Source organism: Ovis aries, chromosome 15, assembly GCF_016772045.2.
Source record: "Ovis aries strain OAR_USU_Benz2616 breed Rambouillet chromosome 15, ARS-UI_Ramb_v3.0, whole genome shotgun sequence".
Taxonomy (NCBI): domain Eukaryota; kingdom Metazoa; phylum Chordata; class Mammalia; order Artiodactyla; family Bovidae; genus Ovis; species Ovis aries.
This window is the reverse complement of record NC_056068.1, coordinates 3,350,516-3,375,321: the sequence shown is the minus strand read 5'-3', so window position 1 is coordinate 3,375,321 and position 24,806 is coordinate 3,350,516.

Genomic DNA, 24,806 nt, shown 5'->3' with positions numbered 1-24,806 from the left:
TTTTACAACAAATTATGTATAGTCAAATCTATGGTTTTTCCAGTAGTCATGTATGGATGCAAGAGTTGGACCATAAACAAGGCTGATGCCAAGGTTTTGATGCTTTTGGACTGTGGTGTTGAAGACTCTTGGGACTCCTTTGGACTTCAGGAAGATCAAACCAATCAATCCTAAAGTAAATCAATCTTGAATATTCCTTGGAAAAACTGATGCTGAAGCTGGAGCTCCATTACATTGACCACCTGATGTGAAGAACTGACTCATTAGAAAAGATCCTGATGCTGAGAAAAATTGAAGGCAGAAGGAGAAGGGGATAACAGAGGATGAGATGGTTGGATGGTATCACTGACTCCATGGACATGAGTTTGAGCAATCTCCCAGAGATGGTGATGGACAGGGAAGCCTGGAGTGCTCAGTCGATGGGATGGCAAAGAGTCAGAAATGACTGAAAGACTTAACAATAACAACATTTAAAATGTACTAGCATAAATAGGCTTTTTAAAAAGTTGCTATTTTTTTCAGATTTATGCCTCTCTCTCTATATATATATAGAGAGAGAAGGAGAGTTTATTTCTTGTATAACTGCTTTAAGTGCTCTATGAATATATCAGGCTTAAAAATCTGTTCTCTTACGAAAGATAAATTATGCAGCTTCAATATTTTGTTTTATGCACATTTATTTGTGCTTTATTATCTTTATATTTAAATTGGAAATCTTTAAATTGGAAATAATAGTATAGGATCCATTATAGGATTTTTGTGGAGAATAAAATCGTTGTTAAATATAAGAATAATGCTAAATGCAGGATAAATACTATATGTGTCTGTTATTCTTATACATAATGTTGCAAGGGTCATTTATGCACTCACCTCTTTGATTTCAACTACAAGATGTAGAAGTGACATCTAGAAGTGGAAATATATGGTCGTTGGTACATATATCTTCAACTTGACTATAATTTTTCAATCTACTCTCTAAATAATTATACTATTTTTTTTGAGAATTATGTGGATTCTGCAGTCATACTCCCAAGAATTAGTTATATGACCTTGGCAAGATATGTCTCTGTGACTCAATTTTCTCACCTGTTAAATAAATATAACAATTATATCAATCGGATTGGGCTGAAATAAAGATTAAATAAGTTATTTGTATAAAACGTTTGAAGAAATGTCTATAAAACATTAACTGTACACTATATGTTAGCAATCAAAATCATTACCAACAGCATAGGAAAGTTTTTATTTCTCTACTAGTAGTTGAAATTGCCAGATGTATTTTGGTGTTTGTTTTCTTTCTTTGTTCCTTATCCAGATCAACGCCTGTAAAATAGTACTATAGACTTAGCTTACTTTCCTCTGATTAGTAGACAGGTTAAGTTTGTTTTTCTGAGGGGAAGGAGGTGCCCAGCTTTACCTTCTTCTGTTTCCCATCTCACATGCAATGATTTTAATCCTTAAACTGGTCCTGAAGCCAATTCCTGTTCAAACCTCCTGCTTCCAGCAAGTCAGAGCCTTCATCCTTAATCTCCTCTCTCCATGCAGATAATTATCTTCTTTTTGAATCAGGGTACATTCTTTTAAAGTTTTCTTTTAAAATATCACTTTCATAGTTACTTTATTGCTTTCTTTGGGGATAAAAGGCTTACTTTCAGTCATAAATTTACAGATCATCTTAAAGATAATGAAAAAGAAAAGAAAAGAAGAAAAGAAAATTGTTCCTGGAAAAACAATATATGTTCACTGTAGACAACATGGTAATAGATGGAAAAGAAGACTACAATAAATAAAAGCCATCTATACTTTTACTAGCAGGAAACCTTTTTTTAAAACTACTTTATATTTCCATAAAATGAGCTCTAAATAAAATTATGTAGATATTAATGATACTACATTATCAAGCTTCTGAATTGTGGTAAAAACATATAGTGGAGAAGGAAATGGCAACCCACTGGGGAGGGAAATGGAAGCCTACTCCAGTATTCTTGCCGGAAGAATTCCATGGACAGAGAAACCTTGTGGGACAAAGAGTCGGACATGACTGAGTGACTAACACAGAAGCATATTCTCAGAAGAAAGTTTCTCTTCTTAAAAATTTTGTAATATAATATCAAAATAAGTTCAATTAAAAATCATATATAATATTTAAAGATAGTTACAAAATCAATGTAAGAAAACAAATTATAATAATTTAAAAAGCAATATATATATATAAAATTAAGTAGAAAATGGAATAAAATTTGCATTAACATAGTCATGAATTACTTTTATATACACAATAAAATGTATAAAACAACTGCTAATGAAAACTAGAAAAGTAGAGTAATTGTACAAAATTTAATGTGAGCAAAAAGATGTAATGATACTTTGCATTTATGATGCTATTAAAATTGAATCTAATTGATATGATGTGCTACAGAATATGTTACCAAAGTGACCACAAAATGATGTATAAGTTGAATAGACAAAGAGCCTTAAAATTTTTTTTGAGAAAATTGCCAAAACTCCTAAAAAAATATTTCCAGAAGGCTTCAAATTTGAGCTTATTATAAACAATCAATTATACCCTATTTGACTCTTTCAGCACTTAATTTTCTTTAAGGAGGAAAATTTTCCAATGCCTTGATATTATATAGCATAGCTCTAATGCAAAAGTACTACAGATACAGTACATAGAATTGGAAATAAATCTCACTCATAAATATGCAAAATCTTAAGTAAAATTTTAGCAAATCAAATATAATACATTAGCCATTGCCAAGTAGAAAGTGGAATAATGCTTAAATATTCAGAAAATCTAATCTTTCATGTTAATAAGTAAAAGAAAACCCTATGATTATCTCAGTAGCTAATAAACATATATTTGGTAAATTTTCACATTCTTGAGTAGATTTTTAAAAAGTCAAACAAGCTCAAAAAGTTTTTACATGATAAAAGTTAATTCTCTTGCTGTCTATGCACTTGTATATTTGTATTTACATATATTTTTGTTGAAATTAAAATAAAACTCTATACTATCTCTAGGACTTCCTTTCATCTTGAGTAGAGCTGAAAAGAGTGTTTAAAATGCTTGCGGGAATATTTGTAATTATGCAATACTATTACATTTCCTAAAGCTATGTTCTTTAGGATGCTAGCTCTACCAGATATTAATAGATATCCATCCCTTGAATAAAATATTCCATGGCCAAGTAAGTTTGAAGTGCAGTGTGTTACACAAGTGGACATGTTCTTTTGCTGCAAGACTATTTGAGAGAGAGATAAATCATGAATGATTTCTAAAACGTATTTGGCCATGAACTACCCCCAGCTTATGTGTACACTTTCTTTTTCTACTTCTTTAGTGCACAGTGAGGAAATGTATAAATGAATATTTATAGCTAAAAGAAATGTCTTGACTCCTACACTATTGATTTTTAAATTCTTTGCCTAAGAAATTGAATCCTATTGTGTGTTAAAGGATGTTACTCCAAAATTGCTCATATTATTTTCTTTTTTCTTTTTTTTTTTTTTCCGTATCTTTCTAAATGTTTATTAGGTTATCATTTTTATTTTTTTATTTTTTTTTGATTTTTTTTTTAATTTTTTAAATTTTAAAATCTTTAATTCTTACATGCATTCCCAAACATGAACCCCCCTCCCACCTCCCTCCCCATAACATCTTTCTGGGTCATCCCCATGCACCAGCCCCAAGCATGCTGCATCCTGCGTCAGACATAGACTGGCGATTCAATTCACATGATAGTATACATGTTAATGCTGCATTAATCATTAGATTCTGTAGGAAAGTCATAGTAAGATTATCTTTATAAAAACCTATCCCCTAAACATTTTAATGGAGCTTATTATTTATTTATTTATTTATTTACTTTACAATACTGTATTGGTTTTGCCATACATTGAGATGAATCCACCACGGGTGTACATGCATTCCCAAACATGAACCCCCCTTCCATCTCCCTCCCCATAACATCTCTCTGGGTCACCACCGTGCACCAGCCCCAAACATGCTGTATCCTGCATTGGACATAGACTGGCGATTCGATTCTTACATGATAGTATACATGTTTCAATGCCATTCACCCAAATCATCCCACCCTCTCCCTCTCCCTCTGAGTCTAAAAGTCCGCTCTACACATCTGTGTCTTTTTTGCTGTCTTGCATACAGGGTCGTCATTGCCATCTTCCTAAATTCCATATATATGTGTTAGCATACTGTATTGGTGTTTTTCTTTCTGGCTTACTTCACTCTGTATAATTGGCTCCAGTTTCATCCATCTCATCAGAACTGATTCAAATGAATTCTTTTTAACAGCTGAGTAATACTCCATTGTGTATATGTACCACAGCTTTCTTATCCATTCATCTGCTAATGGACACCTAGGTTGTTTCCATGTCCTGGCTATTATAAACAGTGCTGCGATGAACATTGGGGTACATGTGTCTCTTTCAATTCTAGTTTCCTCGGTGTGTATGCCCATCAGTGGGATTGCTGGGTCATAAGGCAGATCTATTTGCAATTTTTTAAGGAATCTCCACACTGTTCTCCATAGTGGCTATACTAGTTTGCATTCCCACCAACAGTGTAGGAGTGTTCCCTTTCTCCACACCCTCTCCAGCATTTATTACTTGCAGATTTTTGGATTGCAGACACTCTGACTGGTGTGAAGTGGTACCTCATCGTGGTTTTGATTTGCATTTCTCTAATAATGAATGATGTTGAGCATCTTTTCATGTGTTTGTTAGCCATCCATATGTCTTCTTTGGAGAAATGTCTATTTAGTTCTTTGGCCCATTTTTTGATTGGGTCATTTATTTTTCTGGAATTGAGCTGCATAAGCTGCTTGTATATTTTTGAGATTAGTTGTTTGTCAGTTGCTTCATTTGCTATTATTTTCTACCATTCAGAAGGCTGTCTTTTCACCTTGCTTATAGTTTCCTTTGTTGTGCAGAAGCTTTTAATTGTAATTAGATCCCATTTGTTTATTTTTGCTTTTATTTCCAGAATTCTGGGAGGTGGATCATAGAGGATCCTGCTGTGATTTATGTCTGAGAGTGTTCTGCCTATGTTCTCCTCTAGGAGTTTTATAGTTTCTGGTCTTTCATTTAGATCTTTAATCCATTTTGAGTTTATTTTTGTGTGCAGTGTTAGAAAGTGATCTAGTTTCATTCTTCTAAAAGTGGTTGACCAGTTTTCCCAGCACCATTTGCTAAAGAGATTGTCTTTACTCCATTGTATATTCTTGCCTCCTTTGTCAAAGATAAGGTGTCCATATGTGTGTGGATTTATCTCTGGGCTTTCTATTTTGTTGCATTGATCTATATTTCTGTCTTTGTGCCAGTACCATACTCTCTTGATGACTGTGGCTTTGTAGTAGAGCCTGAAGTCAGGCAAGTTGATTCCTCCAGTTCCATTCTTCTTTCTCAAGATTGCTTTGGCTATTCTAGGTTTTTTGTATTTCCATACAAATCTTGAAATTATTTGTTCTACTTCTGTGAAAAATATCTCTGGTAGCTTGATAGGGATTGCATTTAATTTGTAAATTGCTTTGGGTAGTATACTCATTTTCACTATATTGATTCTTCCGATCCATGAACATGGTATATTTCTCCATCTATTAGTGTCCTCTTTGATTTCTTTCATCAGTGTTTTATAGTTTTCTATATATAGGTCTTTAGTTTCTTTAGGTAGATATATTCCTAAGTATTTTATTCTTTTCGTTGCAATGATGAATGGAATTGTTTCCTTAATTTCTTTTTCTACTTTCTCATTATTAGTGTATAGGAATGCAAGGGATCTGTGTGTTGATTTTATATCCTGCAACTTTACTATATTCATTGATGAGCTCTAGTAATTTTCTGGTGGAGTCTTTAGGGTTTTCCATATTATTTTCTTAAACTGGGTATTATAATTGTGCATGTCTAAAAGTCTTTTGCTTTAAACTATTCCTTTAAATTTCCATTTAAAATGAAATGCGAACAATGTAAGTTTTATGCGTGTATGACCAACCTAGATAGCATATTGAAAAGCAGAGACATTACTTTTCCAACAAAGGTCCGTCTAGTCAAGGCTATGATTTTTCCAGTGGTCATGTATGGATGTGAGAGTTAGATTCTGAAGAAGGCTGAGCACCGAAGCATTGATGTTTTTGAACTGTGGTGTTGGAGAAGACTCTTGAGGGTCCCTTGGACTTCATGGAGATCCAACCAGTCCATTCTGAAGGAGATCAGCCCTGGATTTCTTTGGAAGGGATGATGCTAAAGCTGAAACTCCAGTACTTTGGCCATCTCATGTGAAGAGTTGACTCATTGGAAAAGACTCTGATGCTGGGAGGGATTGGGGGTAGGAGGAGAAGGGGATTACAGAGGATGAGATGGCTGGATGGTATCACTGACTCGATGGACGTGAGTCTGAGTGAACTCCGGGAGTTGGTGATGGACAGGGAGGCCTGACGTGCTGTTGTTCATGGGGTCTCAAAGAGTCAGACACGACTGAGTGACTGAACTGAACTGAACTGACTGAACCTTCCTGCATTGTATAAATTTTCTTGGAATGTCTTTTAAGTGACAGACACCTTCTAGAAATGGGTTATTCAAAGCTGAATAAAGTAGGTTGGTAAAGACTTAATTTCAATCTCTTTACAGCACATCATCCAAGGTAGGAATTGCTTAATTTTTAAGGATGTGATCCTCTTTCTGAGTATGCAACTTCAAAATATATTGACTTATTATAAAGTTTTATAAAAAGTTTTTCTGTAAATTATAAAACTTACCTTTTTGAAAACTTGAAACCTTATGATATTGGGAACCTTTATGTCATAGGATCCAAAATCTAAAACATCTTTTTATGGGTACAAATACTGTGGTGTCATAATTTCATGCTCAGATTGAGGGCAAAGTTAGATTTTATAGCAGCTATGAAGTTTAACCCACCATATTTGTCATCATCACTAAGATTTATTGAGTCTTAGCGGAAAAATATCTTACAGTGATAGGAGTCTAAAACTTGAAGTGTTCAGATAGAACATTTAGAAGTAACTTATCTTCACCCCTTGGTGAAAAAAAAAATAGATAACTTTTGTTCTGGTATATTTCATGCTAAAAACCTGAGGGACAAAGTGTTTACTCTGTAGTATAATAATAGATCTGTGCTTGTTACCCATTTACTATTGGTTAGTGAAGAAAACTGATACAGTTTTCCTTTAGGATTAACAAAGTTATATGAGTTCCACTAATCTTATATTGCATTACTTTGCCATTACATGTCATGGAATAGAAAAATAAAGTAATTTAAAATTTATATTTTAGCAAAGTGTATGTATATATAAAGTTACTACTTTAACAAATCCTTTCATGAATCACAGTCTTGTAATGGATAGAGTCTTGTGTAACTCAATGAAGCTATGAGCCATGTCATGAAAGGCCAGTCAAGACATATGGAACATAATAAAGCATTTTGACAAAATGTAACAAATTGGAGCAGGAAATGGCAGCCCACTCCAGTGTTCTTGCCTAGGGAATCTCACAAAAACTATGAAAAGGCAAAAAGATACATCAGAAAATGAGTCACAAGGGCAGACAGTGTCTAATATGCTACTGGGGAAGAGCATAGGTCAAGTACAAATAGTTCCAGAATGAATGAAGCAGCTGGGTCAAAGCGGAAACAACCCTCAATTGTGGGTATGTCCAGTGGCAAAAGTAAATTCTGATGATGTAAAGAACAATATTGCATAGAAACCTGTAATGTTAGGTCCAAGAATCAAGGTATATTATATGTGGTCAACCAGGAGATAGCAAGAGTGAACATCAACAACTTAAGAGTCAGTGGACTAGAATGGGAGAAATTAATTCAGATGACCATTATATCTACTACTGTTGGCAAGAATCCCTTAGAAGAAATAGAGTAGCCCTTATAGTCAACAAAAGAGTCTGAAATCCAGTATTTAGTGCAGTTTCAAAAAAGACAGAATGATCTCAATTCATTTCCAAGCAAACCACTGAAGATCACAGCAATCCAAGTCTGTGCTCCAAACAGTGATGCCAAAGAAGCTGAAGCTGAACAGTACTATGATGACCTACAAGACCGTCCAGAACTATCACACACACACAAAAAGTATTTTTTATAATAGGGGATTGAAATGCAAAATTAGGAAGTCAAGAGATACTCAAAATAATAGGCAAATTTGACCTTGGAGTACAAAATGAAGTAGGGCAAAGGATTACATTTCTGTCAAGAGAACACACTGGAAATAGCAAACACCCTTTTCCAGCAACACAAGAGACAATTCTAAAAAAGGAAATAACTAGATAGTCAATACTGATCAGCTTGATTATATATTCTTAGCAGTTAGAGAAGTTCTATACAAGTCAACAAAAACAAAACCCAGAGCTGACTGCAACTCAGATCTTTAGCTCCACATTGCAAAATTCAGGCTTAAATTGATGAAAGTAGCAAAACCCACTCGGCTTTTCAGATATGTTCATTTCAGCTCAGTTCAGTCCCTCAGTTAAGTTGGACTCTTTGCAACCCCATGGACTACAGCATGCCAGGCTTCCCTGTCCATCACCAACTCCTGGAGCTTACTCAAACTCATGTCCATCGAGTCAGTAATAATGTCCAGCCATCTCATCCTCTGTCATCCCCTTCTCCTCCCACCTTCAATCTTTCCCATGATCAGGGTTGTTTCCAATGAGTCAGTTCTTCGAATCAGATGGCCTGCATATTGGAGCTTCAGCTTCAGCATCAATCCTTTCAATGAGTATTCAGGACCAATTTCCTCTAAGATTGACTGGTTGTATCTCCTTGCAGTCCAAGGGACTCTCAAGAGTCTTCTCCAACACCACAGTTCAAAAGCATCAATTCTTCAGCGCTCAGCTTTCTTTACAGTCCAATTCTCAAATTCATGCATGGCTACTCAAAAAAATAATAATCAGACTGGATGGACCTTTGTCAGGAAAGTAATGCCTGCTTTTTAATATGTTGTCTAGGTTTGTCATAGTTTTTCTTCCGGGGAACAACTGTCTTTTAATTCTGTGGCTACAGTCATCATCTGCAGTGATTTAGGAGTCCAAGAAAATAGTCTGTCACTGTTTCCATTTTTTTCCACATCTATTTGCCATGAAGTGATAGGACCAGATGTCATGATCTTTGTTTTTAGAATGTTGAGTTTTAAGCCAGCTTGTTCACTCTTCTTTCACTTTCATCAAGAGACTCTTTAGTGCCTCTTCACTTTCTGCCATAAATGGAGTGTGATCTGCATATCTGAGGTTATTGATATTTCTTCTGGCACTCTTGATTCCCACTTGTGCTTCAATCACCCTACCAGTTAGCATGATGCACTGCACATATAAGTTAAATAAACCAGGTGACAATAAACAGCCTTGACATACTCCTTTCCCTATTTGGAACCAGTTTGTTTTTTCATATCTGGTTCTAACTGTTGCTTCTTGACCTGCAGATTTCTCAGGAGGCAGGTAAGATGGTATGATAGTCCCATCTCTTTAAGAAATTTTTGCAGTTTCCTGTGATCCACACAGTCAGAAGCTTTAGCATAGTTAATGAAGCAAATAGATGTGTTTGGAATTTTCTTGCATTTTCTTTGATCCATTGGATGCTGGCAATTTGATCTCTGGTTCCTCTTCCTTTTCTAAATCCAGCTTGAACATCTGGAAATTCTTATTTCATGTACTGTTGAAGCCTAGGTTAGAGAATTTTGAGTATTAGTTTACTAGTGTGTGAGATGAGTGCAATTGTGCTGTAGTTTGAATATTCTTTAGCATTTGCCTTCTTTGGGATTGGAATGAAAACTGATCTTTTCCAGTTCTGTGGCAACCGTTGAGTTTTCCACATTTGCTGGCATATTGAGTGCAGCATTTTAACAGCACTATTTTGGGGGGATGTGAAATAGCTCAACTGGAATTCTATCAACTCCATTAGCTTTGTTTGTATGATGCTTCCTAAGGCCCATTTGACTTTGCATTCCAGGATGTCTGGTTCTAGATGAGTGACTACACCATTGTGTTGACCTGAGTCATTAAGATATTTTTTTTTGTATAGTTCTTCTGTATATTTGTGATACCTCTTCTAAATACCTTCTGCCTCTGTTAGGTCTAGACCATTTCGTCCTTTATTGTGGCCATCTTTGCATGAAATATTCCCTTCGTAACTCTAATTTTCTTGAGCACATCTTTAGTCTTTCCCATTTTATTTTTTTTCCTCTATTTCTTTGCATTTTTCTCTTAGGAAGGCTTTCTTATCTCTCCTTACCATTCTTTGGAATTCTGCATTCAGATGGATATATCTATCTTTTCTTTCCTCTTTTGCCTTCCGCTTCTCTTCTTTTCTCAGCTGTTCAAAAGGCCTCCTCAGACAAGTACTTTACCTTTTTGCATTTTTTTCCCCTTTGGGATGGTTTAGATCACTGCCTCCTGTACATTAAGAACTTCGTCCATAGTTCTTCAGGCACTCCATCAGATGTAATCCATTGAATCTATTTGTCACTTCCCCTGTATAATTGTAAGGGATTTGATTTAGGTCATACCTGAATGGTCTAGTGGTTTTCCCTACTTTCTTCAAGTTAGATTTTTGCAACAAAAAGTTCATGATTTGAGCCACATTCTCCTCCCAGCCTTGTATTTCCTGAATGTATGTAGCTTCTTCATTTTTGCCTGCAAAGAATATAATCAATCTGATTTTGGTATTGACTGCCTGATGATGTCCATGTGTAAAGTCTTCTCTTGTGTTTTCGGAAGAGGGTGTTTGCTATGACCAGTGCATTTGCTATGACCAGTGTTTTCTCTTGACAAAACTCTATTAGACTTTTCCCCACTTTATTTTGTATTCCAAGGACAAATTTGCCTGTTACTCCCAGAAGCTCTTGATTTCCTACTTTTGCAGTCCCATTCCCTATGAGGAAAAGGTAGTTTGAGCATTCTTTTGCACTGCCTTTCTTTGGAATTGAAATGAAAACTGACCTTTTCCAGTCCTGTGGCCACTGCTGAGTTTTCCAAACTTGCTGGCATATTGAGTGCAGCACTTTCAGAGCATCATCTTTCAGGATTTGAAACAGCTCAACTGGAATTCCATCACCTCCACTAGCTTTGTTCCTAGTGATGTTTTCTAAGGCCTACTTGACTTCACATTCCAAGATGTCTGTCTCTAGGTTAGTGATCACATCATCATGATTATCTTGAAGATCTTGAAGATCTTTTTTGTACAGTTCTTCCATGTATTCTTGCCACCTCTTCTTAATATCTTCTGCTTCTGTTAGGTCCAGACCATTTCTGTCCTTTATCGAGCCCATCTTTGAGTGAAATGTTCCCTTGGTATCTCTAATTTTCTTGAAGAGATCTCTAGTCTTTCCCATTCTGTTGTTTTCCTCTATTTCTTTGGATTGATAGCTGAAGAAGGCTTTTTTATCTCTTCTTGCTTTTCTTTGGAATACTCAAACTACTGCACAATTGCACTCATCTCACATGCTAGTAAAGTAATGCTCAAAATTCTCCAAGCCAGACTTCAGCAATACATGAACCGTGAACTTCATAATGTTCAAGCCGGTTTTAGAAAAGGCAGAGGAACCAGAGATCAAATTGCCAACATCCACCAGATCATGGAAAAAGCAAGAGAGTTCCAGAAAAACATCTATTTCTGCTTTATTGACTATGTCAAAGCCTTTGACTGTGTGGATCACAATAAACTGTGCAAAATTCTGAGAGAGATGGGAATACCAGACCACCTGACCTGCCTCTTGAGAAATCTGTATGCAGGTCAAGAAGCAACAGTTAGAATTAGACATGGGACAACAGACTGGTTCCAAATACGAAAAGGAGTATGTCAAGGCTGTATATTGTCACCCTGCTCATTTAACTTATATGCAGAGTACATCATGAGAAACACTGGTCTGGAACACTGGAACACAAGCTGGAATCAAGATTGCCGGGAGAAATATCAATAACCTCAGATATGCAGATGACATCACCCTTATGGCAGAAAGTGGAGAGGAGCTAAAAAGCCTCTTGATGAAAGTGAAAGTGGAGAGTGAAAAAGTTGGCTTAAAGCTCAACATTCAGAAAATGAAGATCATGGCATCTGCTCCCATCACTTCATGGGAAATAGATGGGGAAACAGTGGAAACAGTGTCAGACTTTATTGTTTTGGTCTCCAAAATCACTGCAGATGGTGATTGCAACCATGAAATTAAAAGACACTTACTCCTTGGAAGAAAAGTTATGACCAACCTAGATAGTATATTCAAAAGCAGAGACATTACTTTGCCGACTAAGTTCTGTCTAGTCAAGGCTATGGTTTTTCCCGTGGTCATGTATGGATGTGAGAGTTGGACTGTGAAGAAGGCTGAGCGCTGAAGAATTGATGCTTTTGAAGTGTGGTGTTGGAGGAGACTCTTGAGGGTCCCTTGGCCTGCAAGGAGATCCAACTAGTCCATTGTGAAGGAGGTCAGCCCTGGGATTTCTTTGGAAGGAATGATGCTAAAGCTGAAGCTCCAGTACTTTGGACACTTCATGCGAAGAGTTGACTCATTGGAAACGACTTTGATGCTGGGAGGGATTGGAGGCAGGAGGAGAAGGGGACAACAGAGGATGAGATGGCTGGATGGCATCATGGACTCGATGGATGTGAGTTTGAGTGAACTCTGGGAGTTGGTGATGGACAGCGAGGCCTGGCGTGCTGTGATTCATGGGGTCTCAAAGAGTGGGACATGACTGAGCAACTGAACTGAACTGAACTGATGAGGAAAAGGACATCTTTTTGGTGTTAGTTCTAAAGGTCTTGTAGGTCATCACAGAACTGTTCAACTTTTTTGGCATTACTGGTTAGATTACTGGTTATACTTTGGCATTACTGGTTAGATTACTGATTAGACTTCAACTTTTTTGGCATTAATGGTTAGACTTAGATTACTGTGATATTGCATGGCTTGCCTTGGAAATATGTAGAAATTGTTCTGTCATTTTTAAGACTGCACTTAAATAGTGGATTTTGGACTCTTTTGTTTACTATGAGAGCTAATTCATTTCTTCTAAGGGATTCTTGCCCACAGAAGTAGGTAGAATGGCCACCTGAATTAAATTTGCTCACTCAGGTCCATTTTAGTTCACTGACTCCTTAAGTGTCGTGTTAACTCTTGCCATCTTCTGTTTGACTACTTCCAATTTACCTTGATTCTTGGACCTAACTTTCCAGGTTCCCATGCAATACTGTTCTTTACAGCATTGAGCTTTACTGCCATTATGAGGCACATCTACAGCCAAGCATTGTTTTCACTTTGGCTCATCCTCTTTATTCTTTCTGTAGCTATTTCTCCACTCTTCTTCACTAGCACATTGGATACTTAACCTGGGGAGTTCATCTTTCTGTGTCATATCTTTTTGCCTTTTCATACTGTTCATGGGGTTCTCAAGGCAAGAATCCTGCAGTGGTTTGCCATTCTCTCTTCCAGTGGGTAACATTTTGTCAGAACTCTCTACCATAATCCATCTGTCTTGGGTGGCTCTACACAGCATGACTCATTGTTTCATTGAGTTATACAAGGCTGCAATCCCTGTGGTCAGTTTCTTTAGTTTTCCATAATTGTAGTTTTCATTCTGGCTGTCCTCTGTTATATAAGGACAAGAGACTTGCCTGGACCTAAATCAAATCCCTTTCAATTATACATGGAGGTGATGAATAGATTCAAAGGGTTAGATCTGGCTGACAGAGTGCCTAAAGAACTATGAATGATGGTTCATAACATTGTACAGGATGCAGTGATCAAAACTATCCCAAAGAAAAATGAATGGAAGAAGGCAAAGTGGTTTTCTGAAAAGGTTTTACAAATAGCTGAGAAAAGAAGAGAAGTGAAAGGCAAGCTGCTGCTAAGTCACTTCAGTCCTGTCTGATTTTTAGTGACTCCATGGACTGTAGCCTACCAGGCTCCTCCATTCATGGGATTTCCAGGCAAGAGTACTGGAGTGGGGTGCCATTGCCTTCTCTGGAAAGGCAAGAGATAAATGGAAAGATATATTCAACAGAATTCAGAGTTCCATAGAATAGCAAGGAGAGATATGAAGCCTTTCTAAATTGAAAAGTGCAAAGAGAGAGGAAAACAATAGAATTGAAAAAGACTAGAAATCTCTCTGTTTTCTGAGAAACCTCTATGCAAGTCAAGAAGCAACATTTAGAACCAGACATGCAACAACTGAGTGGTAGAAAATTGGGAAAGGAATACAACCAGGCTGTATATTGTTACCCTGCTTATTTAACTTACAAGCAGAGTATATATTGTGAAATGCTGGGCTGAATGAATCACAAATTGAAATCAATTTGACTGGAGAAATATCAACAACCTCAGATATGTAAATGACAGTATTCTAATGGCAGAAAGTGAAGAGAAGCTAAATGAGCCTCTTGATGAAGGTGAAAAAGGAGAGTGAAAAAGCTAGCTTGAAACTCAATACTCAAAAAACGAAGATCATGGCATCCAGTCCCATCAGTTCAGTTCAGTCACTCAGTCTTGTCCAACTCTTTGAGACTCCATGAATTGCAGCACACCAGGCCTCCCTGTCCATCACCAACTCCTGGAGTTCACTCAGACTCACGTCCATCGAGTCAGTGATGCCATCCAGCCATCTCATTCTCTGTCGTCCCCTTCTCCTCCTGCCCCCAATCCCTCCCAGCATCAGAGTCTTTTCCAATGAGTCAACTCTTCACATCAGGTGGCCAAAGTACTGGAGTTTCAGCTTTAGCATCATCCCCTCCAAAGAAATCCCAGGGCTGATCTCCTTCAGAATGGACTGGTTCAGAATGGACTCTTGCAGTCCAAGGGACTTTCAAGAGTCTTCTCCAACACCACAGTTCAAAAGCATCAATTCTTCAGCGCTCAGCTTTCTTCAGAGTCCAACTCTCATATCCATATATGACTACTGGAAAAAACATAACCTTGACTAGATGGACCTTTGTTAGCAAAGTCATGTCTCTGCTCTTCAACATGCTATCTAGGTTGGTCATAACTTTTCTTCCAAGGAGTAAGTGTCTTTTAATTTCATGGCTGCAGTCACCATCTACAGTGATTTTGGAGCCCCCACAAATAAAGTCTGACACTGTTTTCACTGTTTCCCCATCTATGTCCCATGAAGTGACGGGATCAGATGCCATGATCTTCATTTTCTGAATGTTGAGCTTTAAGTCAACTTTTTCACACTCCACTTTCACTTTCATCAAGAGGCTTTTTAGTTCCAGTCCCATCACTTCATGGGAAGTAGGAAAAAGTGGAAATAGTAACATATTTATTTTCTTGGGCTCCCAAATCACTTTCAGATGATTACTGCAACCATGAAATTAAAAGACACTTGCTCCCTCGAAGAAAACTCATAACCAAACTAGAAAGCATATTAAAAGGCACAGATATCACATTGCCAATAAAGGTCCATTTAGTCAAAGCTATGATTTCTGTGGTAGTCACGTACAGATGTGAGAGTTGGACCATAAAGAAGGTTGAGCCCCAAAGAACTGATGCTTTTGAATTGTGGTACTAAAGAATACTCTTGAGAGTTTGTTAGACTGCAAGTAGATCAATCCTGTTTATTCCTAAAGGAAATAAACCCTGAATATTCATTGAAAAGACTGATGAGGAAGCTGAAGTTCTGATATTTTGGCCACTCATGCAAAGAGCCAATTCTTGGAGAGGACCCAGATGTTGGGAATGTTGAAGGCTAAAGGAGAAGATGGTTGGATACCATCAATGACTCAATGTATATGAATCTGAGCAAATTGTTAGAGATAGTAAAGGACAGAGGAGCTTGGCCTGCTTCAGTCTATGAGGTCACAAAGAGTTAAACACAGTTTAGTAACTAAACAACAACAACTTTAACAAAGCAAAGTTATTTTTGGCTATGTTGTATTTGTGACACATGGGCCACTAAATATACAGATGTAAGTTTGGGGATTTCTAAACTAGAACCAATTAGTGGGGAAAACCTTTCAGCAATGATCCCCCATTTAGAAATGTACAATATGCAAGGCTGATGATTTTATACAAAACATAATAAAAATGCATAGAAATAGAGATGAATCATTCCTATTTGTAGGAAAATGTGGAGGATATTTCCCTTAGCAATTGATTGCCCTGAGGGAAAATAAGCAGTAAATATTAAATTATCCATGGAAATAAGACTGAATTGCAAAAGCTTCAAAATGTAGCACATTTTAGCCTGACTCTAATTACTATTGCAAAGTCTAAACTATTCATATCCATTTACAATACTATATTAAAATATTTCCACTTCTTTAAATGAAATGGAAGTCTATAATGAAGCTACTATGAATCCCAGCAGAAAAATAGTTACTAATATTGGCAATTTATTTATTTTTTTTTAGGGGAGGCAAAACCATGATCTCAAAGAATTCTTACTTTGTGACCATATTTTGTTCCTTTTTTTTTTTTTTTTGCTTTGACTGTTTTTTTTTTTTTTTTTTTTTACTTTATTTTACTTTACAATACTGTATTGGTTCTGCCATACATCAACATGAATCTGCTACGGGTGTACACGTGTTCCTAATCCTGAACCCCCCTCCCACCTCCCTCCCCATACCATCTCTCTGGGCCAGACAGTGCAGGGCTCTTCAATAGTGCTTTCTCTGAAGTGTACTTATGATGCTGAAATTTTTTATAAAGTCATTTTCTGACTTGACATTACATATTAAATGCAGAGTTGAACATGGTTGAACAATTTGGTTTCTTGGAAACCCTAAAAATAAATTAGGATAGCAGCAGCAAGTCAGTTTTAAGTTGCTTTAAGCATTTTGCGCTCATGCATTGTAATACTTGGCCAAGGTGATGCAAGTTGATTGCAAGTAAAACAATATTTTAAAACAACACACAGGACAAGTATCTTAAGTAACTAAAATGTTTGTTTTAGGCACTAAAATTGCAAATTGAAAATTCTGAAGCAATTTAGTTTGAAAGGGGAAAAAGAATTATACCTAGTTCAGTCCCTTGATCGGGAACACTCCTTGGGGAGAAAAATGGTAAGTCACTCCAGTAATATTGCCAGAATAATCCCATGGGTGAGGAACTTGATGGGCTATAGTCTATGTGGTCACAAAGAATCTTTCATAACTGAGTACACATGCACCCAGCTAAACTTGAAGTTACTCAAAGCTATATGTCATCGAATATGACAATTTCCTAAAGTTTACTAATACTAGCTAAAAAGCTCATCCATTTTCAGTCCTCCTTTGAAAGTAAAAGAACTATGTTTCTATCCTCCATAAACATTCAGAAAAAATTAAGCAAGTAGTGGACACATCAGGTTTTAAAGATGGAGAGTTAGTTTATATTACATTTATCTACAACTGTTGTTTAAATTTCCTTCTTTTATTATCTTAAAAAAAGATCATGGTAATGGTTCTGTTTCTCTGGAAAACCCTGAATAAGTATTATAAAGGAACACATTTTTAAAAAGGGCTTCCCTGATAGCTCAGTTGGAAAAGAATCTGCCTGCAATTCATGAGATCCTAGTACATTTCGTCGGTTGGGAAGATCCTCTGGAGAAGGGATAGCCTACCCACTCCAGTATTCTTAGGCTTCCCTTGTGGCTCAGCTGGTAAAGAATCTGCCTGCAGTGCAGGAGACCTGGGTTTGATCCCTGGGTTGGGAAGATCCCCTGGAGAAGGGAAAGGATACCTACTCCAGTATTCTGACCTAGAGATATAGTCCAAGGGGTCACAAAGAGGCAGACAGGACTGAGCGACTTTAACACATTTTTTTAAAATCCAAAACATTTCATTCTTTTCCTCTTCAATAATCTTTTTGTTTGCCCTATTAAGATAACACACAATTATGAAATATTTCTTTAGGAAAAAGGATAAAACTGTTTTGGAGACAAAATGTTTGTGATTGTTTCTTTTTCTGTCTTTAATGTCACTTAACACACCCAGAGATTTACTTTTCCTTGTGTTGTTCAGTCTCTCAGTCATATTTGACTCTTTGCGACTTCATGGACTATAGCATCCCAGGCCTCCCTACCCCTCACCATCTCTCAGAGTTGGCTCAAACTCACGTCGTTGAGTCGGTGATGCTATTCAAACATTTCATCTTTTGTTGTACCCTTTTCCTTCTGTCTTGTCTCAATTTTATTTCATAAGTGAAACACATATATCTATTATGATGATCATCTTTCCGGCACATTGATTCTGATGTGCCTGTTTCATTTATTATGGCTGTTATGGCTCCCTATGGAAATCTTGTCAACTATTTCTGCATTCGTTTCTCTAAATTAGTTAGATTGTCTCAAATTCTTTCATCTTTGATGTATACTAGATCGGGAACAATAATATCAGTGCATGCAAACTTGCTTGAGTTTATATGAATTCTTTTTTCTCTTAATCAGATAAATGATATTTCAACAATCCAATCAGAAATTTCTACTTGATTAAAAAAAAAGTCCTAGAAAAAGTTAAGAAATGTATATTTATCTCCATTCATAACTGAACTGCTCCTTTACATAGCTCAGTATTTGTCATTACCTACCCCCATCCTCTTTACCCTTACCCTGTAACCCAAAAATTTGGGCATATAGTCTAAAAATCTTTCTAGCTCTCTTATAAGTGGGCTCCATTATCCTATCATCCCATTGCTTCTTTGAACCTAGGTCTTAGTGCCCTTTGACTTAGGGACTAGGAAAGGAGTGGTGGTAACACCATGAAGACCTTAGGCTGCCTGCAGAGTTCTGTCCAGCTGTAATTAATATCTTGTGTTCTCTGAATCACTAATTTCTAATTGTTTCTAAAACCTCTTCAATACTGGCTTTTCAAAAATCTAAGTACTCCTGTTTCTAACTAATGGCCCTTCATTTAAAAAGACAGTTTCGCCTAAGCCAGGCCTCTGGCTAGACTCCTGGACACACTCTTACCCTCACCACATTTAAGGAACCAGTTCAGTTCCCTTTCCCCAGAGAGCGAGCAAAGGAACCTGTTGCTTACTCCTGCTGGCCCCTAGGCTTGCCTGAAAAATAAAATAAAAAATAATATAAATCATCAATTTCAAATATTTTAGTAAAAAGCATTTTTTGATTTACATTAATACTCATCTCCTAGAAATTTACTATGCATTTCTTAAAAATGATATAAAAGTAACTGGAATTAGGGACTTGACTGTTAGAAACATCTGGTTTCTCCTTATATTTGTCACTGTATTTATTATTCTTTGTGTACCATAAGCTCTTGAGGTAAGGGACCATGTTTTCTATTTCTGTATACCTCAGATACTTTGCAAACATTATACTAGTAAAATAAGGGAAAAGTTACAGACAAATGTTGAATCTTTGTCTCATTGAGTTGTTTGTGTTTATGTGTGTATGAAGGAAAATCATAAACATTATAAATCTTTGTTAAAATTGTGGTGTAAAGAATACTCAGTACTTCTTTATGAGGATTCAAAATTTTCTGATTAACAAATATCAGTGACTTCACTCATGGAAATAATTAAAGTTTGTTATTCACATTTACTTATCAATAATTTATTATGTGCCAGGCATTGTAGCACTGTACCACTCACAGCTATTTGTGGAGGGCTGAAATATAATAAACATCTTCTCATTTAAGAGTTCACTAATGGTTCTTATCCATTAATTAGCCTAAATTTGGACTTCATTATAAGACATGCTTCATATCAAGGACAAGAGGAATAGAGCCTGCATTTTCTTGCCTCTCTGTAGTGGTAAACTACAATGTCTTCATCCAGTTTTTCATCCTTTAGGCAATACCTGACAAGTAATACTAACATCTATTTAGTATGCTTTTTCTAATGAATGATAGATAATGAAATTTTGTGATGCAGCAAGTATAATTTATGAATCAGCATCCAATAAAGCTTTGCAAGAAAACTAAAGACAAACCTCACCAAGTTAGCTATTCATAGCCTGTCCCTGGAATGAAACCAAAAACACTGAATAGACTAACATCTAAAGATTGTGGGCCAACTGTCTTTACAGCTGACAAGATTGTTGGCACTTCCACACAAATAAAAATTAATTTCATCATTTATAATTTGCATTGGTTTTGCAAGACTGAGCAGAACAGCTAAAAAAGAATATCTATAGGCCATTAAGGGGAATATTTTAAGATGACAACAACTGCTTGTATTGTCAGATGTTTATCTTCTTTTTTTGAAGCATGTATAATATCATATAAGAAACTAATTGCCAGTCCAGCCTCGATGCATGATACTGGATGCTTGGGGCTGGTGCACTGAGATGACCCAGAGGGATGGTAAGGGAGGGAGGAGGGAGGGGGCTTCAGGTTGGGAAACACATGTATGCCTGTGGTGGATTCATGTTGATGTATGGCAAAACCAACACAATATTGTAAAGTAATTAACCTCCAATTAAAATAAATAAATTTATATTAAAAATAAATAAAATGTGTAATTCAAATATATAAGTAATTAAAATGCACACTAAGTCATTGACATAAAAAGTAGGCTTGAATTTTATATAAAAGTACATGACACTTATAATTTTCTTATCCTAACATCTACTGTAGATTTTCACCTGCAGTTTTTCACAAACTGCCCTCCTGGCTATTCTCCCCAAAAAAATTATTGAGAATTTTTTTCTTTATTAAGAATTTTATTTTCCTGACTTCCTCTCTTCCTCTCAATAGCTCAACCTACCGCACAATTAAGAGACCATTAAGCAAAGATAATTCTACTTCCTAAGTATACCACTAAACTCTCCTCTTTTCTCTATTTGTCATGTTACTGCTTAATTTATTCCTATCTTTGTCTCTTATGGGGACCAAGGAGATTATGTGTGAAGGGGGCAGGGGGCAGGATGATGTGGAATCGTAGGCATTCTAAAAATGTCAATGCCCTAATCCCAGGAACCTGTGAATGTGTTACATTACATGTTAAAATGTTAAGGAGTTTGTGATGGAGATTATCCTGGATTATCCATCAGGCTTCAATGTAATCACAGGGCACATATAAAGGAAAGAATGAGACTGGAATCAGAAAGAGCTGTGTGTGTGTGAGGGAGAGAAAGAGAGATTTGAATGTGTTACCCTGATGGCTCTGAGGGTAGAGAAGAATCTGTGAGCCAAGGAAAAGATGTGGCTTCTAGAAATTATTAGAGTGAAGGAAATGGATTTTTTCCTAGAGCGTCTGGGAGGTCTAGGACACCTGTATTTTAGCCTAGTGAAATCTATTTTGGACTTCTGACTTCCAGAATTGTAAGACAATTCGTTTGTATTGTATTATTTTAACCCACTATATATGTGGTAACCTGTTACATATAAAACTAATACACAGGGCAAAAAGGAATAGGAAAGAGGAAACATCAGTTTCTCTGGGTTAGCATGAGAGGGCATCCCTGACAATTTCAGTAATCCAGAAACACCAGGTTTAGAAGGTAAATAGATTAAGCATAATACTTGAATCATAGTTCTTTAGCAAAATAATCATGCAGTTAGACTAAGGCATAGATTCTTCAGGAGATATTCTTGCTTTCTGAGAATAATATAAACATGGTGAAAATAAAATTTAATGCTGGTATTATAACATATTTGAAACTTAATAATGATATATTTTTTCAAAATATGACAGATTTCTTGTTATTAATTATAATATTTAGTATGTTTGCATAACCTAGGATAATAATGCACTGAAACCACTTTTGTTTTCACTCTAGTTCCTAAATACATGGTGAAAAGTACCAAAAGGCAGCGAGTATATATAACTTTTGAACACCACTTCACTACTTCATATCTCTATGATTAAATATTACAAACGAAACACAGTAGAGTTGTATGTGTGTGAGGGAGAGTTGGAGAAGTATATTTTTCAAATTGTTTTGGTTGTACCTAAAATTTAAATAAAAATCTGTTATGATAAATTAGGTACCTAAAACAATTTTACTAGGTTAAATAATTTGACACTTGAAGAAATATAGAACCAGAAATTGTAAAAAGTCGCAGTGATGATATATCCATAAGTAATGAAACAAGATCACTGAAGGCCTGATGTGCTCCCAATTTTTAACCTCTACACTATATTGTTACATATATTCTTTTGCATTTGTGAATAACTACCCAAGTGAGTAAACATCAGTCTCATCAATATCTTAAGGATTACATAGTATTCAATGCAGTATTATTGTTGAACATAGTCTTATTGGATTTTCTAATGAACAGTGCTGCAATAATCATTTCTTTAGCCAAATCTTTGTATTTATTTTTATGTATTTTCACTTTCTAGAAATAGAATTCATAAATGAATTGTATGGTTTAAGATTTTTCTTTAAATAGTACTTCATTGACATAAAGAGTTTATTTATCATACCTATATAAAAATTTTTCATTTAGTAATGATTCTGTAATAGGAAATGATTTATAGTTACTTATAATTATGGTTTACATTGTTGTAACCACATCTTTTCTTTGATCACATGGATGATTTCTGTCAGTTAAATATAGTGATAGATACAGTCTGTGAAACACTAAATTTGAAATGAACCAGTGGTTTTTGGTATTTTACAAAATTGAGAGAAATTCTTGTTACAAAGAAGGAAACCTTCTACTAGTCTCAAAGTAATTGTTAGAATGCCTAACATATTATGGTCAGCACACTCAAATTAATGAGATGTCAACATGATCTAAAAGTAGTCTAATTAGAAGTACTGTTAGATTAAGTTTTCATGCCTTCTGAGAGCTGGGTCTGATTGATCTAAGTCAATTTCTTTCTTCTTGTCAGAAAGCTTTCCAAAATCTTTTTTTTTCCTTCTCTTTTTCTTCTTCTTAATAATTTTGCTTAAGACTTCAGTGTTGGAAATGAAAGTATTTGAAAAAAGAAACAATTGCCAGCTTCTGTATAAATGTGCTTTTTCTAATCCTTTCAATTCTGTTCTGTACTGGTACAATGTCTGCTTTTTCATTATTTTATTTTTAGAAATATTTTAAATAATTGCTTTTAGGTATTAAAAAAGCTAGACGGCCTGTTAATTATTATACAATCATTTATATGATAAACTTAACTGAAATACTCAGTATAATACCTATTAAAAATAAGCTTAGGACATGCATGACTAAATCTTCATAGTTAAGTTCAAAGAAATCAACTTGGTACACACACACACTAACACATATACTAACCACCTCATTATTCATTCATTAATTCATTTTCACATAACAAAGGGTTACTGATCAGCTGTAATACATAAGATATTGTGAGAGATAAAAAAATTAATAACATACAGTTCTTGCTTTCACTAGTCCAATAGAGAAACTGGAAAACTAAAAATAAAATGCAAAGTGAAATAAAAATAGATATTATAAGATTATCTGTGTTCTTTTATAGGTGCAAATTCTATATTTATAAACAATGAAAAATACTAAAGTTTTAAAGGATGCATGAGCAAAAATGTAGAGACAGAGATGGCATAAGATATGTAAGGAACAGGTAACAAATATTTCTGCCTGATTGCAAGCATGCATGCTCAGTTACTTCAATCATGTCCAACTCTTTCAGACCCCATGGACTGCAGCCCACTAAGTTCCTCTGTACATTGGCAAGAACATTGGAGTGGGTTGCCATTTCCTCTTGCAGGGGATCTTCCCTGCACAGGGATCGAAACTGTGTTCCCGGAATCTCCTGCATTTCAGGAGGATTCTTTACTGCTGAGTCCCAGTGAAGTGCCTCTATATACTGGGGTAGCAAAACATCTAAAAATGCATTTATGTTTTCAAGGTGACAGGAAAAATGTGAAATAGCTTGTTGAGAAAAACTTTGAGCAAATAAAAATGTAAAGAGAGGGTAATATGAAATAATGTATTTCCAACACACAGTTTTAATGATTATCTACTAGTAGCTAATGCTGCTTCATCTGTATCCCTACCTACTTCTGACCCTTCAATCTCACCATTGCACTCATTTTGCATGTTAGCAGGGTAATACTCAAAATTCTTTAACCTAGGCTACAACAATATGTGAACAGAGAACTTTCAGGTATACAAGATGGATTTAGACATGGCAGAGGAGCCAGAGATCAAATTGCCAACATCCACTGAATCACAGAAAAAGTAAGGGAATTCCAGAAAAACAGCTGCTTCTGCTTCATTGAATAGGCTAAAGGCTTTGACTGTGTGATCACTACAAACTGTGGAAACTTCTGAAGGAGATGGAAATACCAGACTACCTTAATTGCCTCTTGAGAAACTTGTATGCAGGTCAAGAAGAATAGTTAGAACTGGACACAGAACAATGGACTGGTTCAAATTGGGAAAGGAATACGTCAAGGCTGTATATTGTCACCCTTCTATTTAACTTATATGCAGAGTACATCATGAGAAATCCCAGACTGGATAAAGCACAAGCTGGAATCAAGATTGCTGAGAGAAATATCAATAACCTCAGACATGCAGATGACACTACTTTAATGGCAGAAAGAGAAGAGGAACTAAAGAGCGTTTTGATGAAGGTGAAAGAGGAGAATGAAAAAGCTGGCTTAAAACCCAATATTGAAAAAACTAATGTCATGGCATCTGGCCCCATCACTTCATGGAAAATAGGGGAAAAAATCAAAACAGTGACAGACTTTATTTTCTCAGGCTACAAAATCATGGTGACTGCAGACATGAAGTTAAAAGATGTTTGCTTCTTGGAATAAAAGCTATGAGAAACCTAGACAGCCTATTGAAAAGCAAAGACATCACTTTGCTGACAAAGCTCCATATAATCAAAGCTATGTTTTTTCCAGTAGTCATGTACTGATGTAAGAGTTGGACCATAAAGAAGACTGAGTGGCAAAGAACTGAT